This window comes from Myxine glutinosa, unplaced genomic scaffold (genome assembly GCF_964187855.1).
Source record: "Myxine glutinosa unplaced genomic scaffold, kmMyxGlut1.1 SCAFFOLD_293, whole genome shotgun sequence".
Taxonomy (NCBI): domain Eukaryota; kingdom Metazoa; phylum Chordata; class Myxini; order Myxiniformes; family Myxinidae; genus Myxine; species Myxine glutinosa.
In genome coordinates this window covers 136,784-139,964 of record NW_027616424.1, presented here as the reverse complement: position 1 = coordinate 139,964, position 3,181 = coordinate 136,784, and positions in this window count along the sequence as shown.

Sequence of the window (3,181 nt, the reverse complement as noted above, 5' to 3'; positions counted from 1 at the left end):
AACCACTTTTGCACTTGTATTAGTGTGGAAAAAACACTTTTTGCACTTGTGATAGTGTTGAAAAACCACTTTTCGCACTTGTGTTAGTGTTGAAAAACCACTTTTAGCACTTGTGTTAGTGTTGAAAAACCACTTTTCGCACCTGTGTTGGTGCAGGAAACCACTTTTGCACTTGTATTAGTGTGGAAAAAACACTTTTTGCACTTGTGATAGTGTTGAAAAACCACTTTTCGCACTTGTGTTAGTGTTGAAAAACCACTTTTCGCACTTGTGTTAGTGTTTAAAAACCACTTTTCGCACTTGTGTTAGTGTTGAAAAACCACTTTTCGCACTTGTGTTGGTGCAGGAAACCACTTTTGCACTTGTATTAGTGTGGAAAAAACACTTTTCGCACTTGTGTTAGTGTTGAAAACCCACTTTTCGCACTTGTGTTAGTGTTGAAAAACCACTTTTCGCACTTGTGTTGGTGCAGGAAACCACTTTTGCACTTGTATTAGTGTGGCAAAACCACTTTTCGCACTTGTGTTAGTGTTGAAAAACCACTTTTCACACTTTTGTTAGTGTTGAAAAACCACTTTTCGCACTTGTGTTGGTGCAGGAAACCACTTTTGCACTTGTATTAGTATGGAAAAAACACTTTTTACACTTGTGATAGTGTTGAAAAACCACTTTTCGCACTTGTGTTAGTGTTGAAAAACCACTTTTCGCACTTGTGTTAGTGTTGAAAAACCACTTTTCGCACTTGTGTTGGTGCAGGAAACCACTTTTGCACTTGTATTAGTGTGGAAAAAACACTTTTTGCACTTGTGATAGTGTTGAAAAACCACTTTTCGCACTTGTGTTAGTGTTGAAAAACCACTTTTAGCACTTGTGTTGGTGAAGGAAACCACTTTTGCACTTGTATTAGTGTGGAAAAACCACTTTTCGCATTTGTGTTAATGTTGAAAAACCCCTTTTCGCACTTGTGTTAATGTTGAAAAACCACTTTTCGCACTTGTGTTGGTGCAGGAAACCACTTTTGCACTTGTATTAGTGTGGAAAAAACACTTTTTGCACTTGTGATAGTGTTGAAAAACCACATTTCACACTTGTGTTAGTGTTGAAAAACCACTTTTCGCACTTGTGTTGGTGCAGGAAACCACTTTTGCACTTGTATTAGTGTGGAAAAACCACTTTTCACACTTGTGTTAGTGTTGAAAAACCACTTTTCGCACTTGTATTAGTGTGGAAAAAACACTTTTTGCACTTGTGATAGTGTTGAAAAACCACTTTTCGCACTTGTGTTAGTGTTGAAAAACCACTTTCGCACCTGTGTTGGTGCAGGAAACCACTTTTGCACTTGTATTAGTGTGGAAAAAACACTTTTTGCACTTGTGATAGTGTTGAAAAACCACTTTTCGCACTTGTGTTAGTGTTGAAAAACCACTTTTCGCACTTGTGTTAGTGTTGAAAAACCACTTTTCGCACTTGTGTTAGTGTTGAAAAACCACTTTTCGCACTTGTGTTGGTGCAGGAAACCACTTTTGCACTTGTATTAGTGTGGAAAAAACACTTTTCGCACTTGTGTTAGTGTTGAAAACCCACTTTTCGCACTTGTGTTAGTGTTGAAAAACCACTTTTCGCACTTGTGTTGGTGCAGGAAACCACTTTTGCACTTGTATTAGTGTGGCAAAACCACTTTTCGCACTTGTGTTAGTGTTGAAAAACCACTTTTCGCACTTGTGTTAGTGTTGAAAAACCACTTTTCGCACTTGTGTTGGTGCAGGAAACCACTTTTGCACTTGTATTAGTGTGGAAAAAACACTTTTTACACTTGTGATAGTGTTGAAAAACCACTTTTCGCACTTGTGTTAGTGTTGAAAAACCACTTTTCGCACTTGTGTTAGTGTTGAAAAACCACTTTTCGCACTTGTGTTGGTGCAGGAAACCACTTTTGCACTTGTATTAGTGTGGAAAAAACACTTTTTGCACTTGTGATAGTGTTGAAAAACCACTTTTCGCACTTGTGTTAGTGTTGAAAAACCACTTTTAGCACTTGTGTTGGTGAAGGAAACCACTTTTGCACTTGTATTAGTGTGGAAAAACCACTTTTCTCACTTGTGTTAGTGTTGAAAAACCACTTTTTGCACTTGTGTTAGTGTTGAAAAACCGCTTTTCGCACTTGTGTTGGTGCAGGAAACCACTTTTGCACTTGTATTAGTGTGGAAAAAACACTTTTTGCACTTGTGATGGTGTTGAAAAACCACTTTTCGCACTTGTGTTAGTGTTGAAAAAACACATTTCGCACTTGTGTTTGTGTTGAAAAACCACTTTTCGCACTTGTGTTGGTGCAGGAAACCACTTTTGCACTTGTATTAGTGTGGAAAAAACACTTTTTGCACTTGTGATAGTGTTGAAAAACCACTTTTCGCACTTGTGTTAGTGTTGAAAAACCACTTTTCGCACTTGTGTTCGTGTTGAAAAACCACTTTTCGCACTTGTGTTGGTGCAGGAAACTACTTTTGCACTTGTATTAGTGTGAAAAAACCACTTTTCGCACTTGTGTTAATGTTGAAAAACCCCTTTTCGCACTTGTGTTAATGTTGAAAAACCACTTTTCGCACTTGTGTTGGTGCAGGAAACTACTTTTGCACTTGTATTAGTGTGGAAAAACCACTTTTCGCACTTGTGTTAGTGTTGAAAACCCACTTTTCGCACTTGTGTTAGTGTTGAAAAACCACTTTTCGCACTTGTGTTAGTGTTGAAAAACCACTTTTCGCACTTGTGTTAGTGTTGAAAAACCACTTTTCGCACTTGTGTTGGTGCAGGAAACCACTTTTGCACTTGTATTAGTGTGGAAAAAACACTTTTCGCACTTGTGTTAGTGTTGAAAACCCACTTTTCGCACTTGTGTTAGTGTTGAAAAACCACTTTTCGCACTTGTGTTGGTGCAGGAAACCACTTTTGCACTTGTATTAGTGTGGCAAAACCACTTTTCGCACTTGTGTTAGTGTTGAAAAACCACTTTTCGCACTTGTGTTAGTGTTGAAAAACCACTTTTCGCACTTGTGTTGGTGCAGGAAACCACTTTTGCACTTGTATTAGTGTGGAAAAAACACTTTTTACACTTGTGATAGTGTTGAAAAACCACTTTTCGCACTTGTGTTAGTGTTGAAAAACCACTTTTCGCACTTGTGTTAGT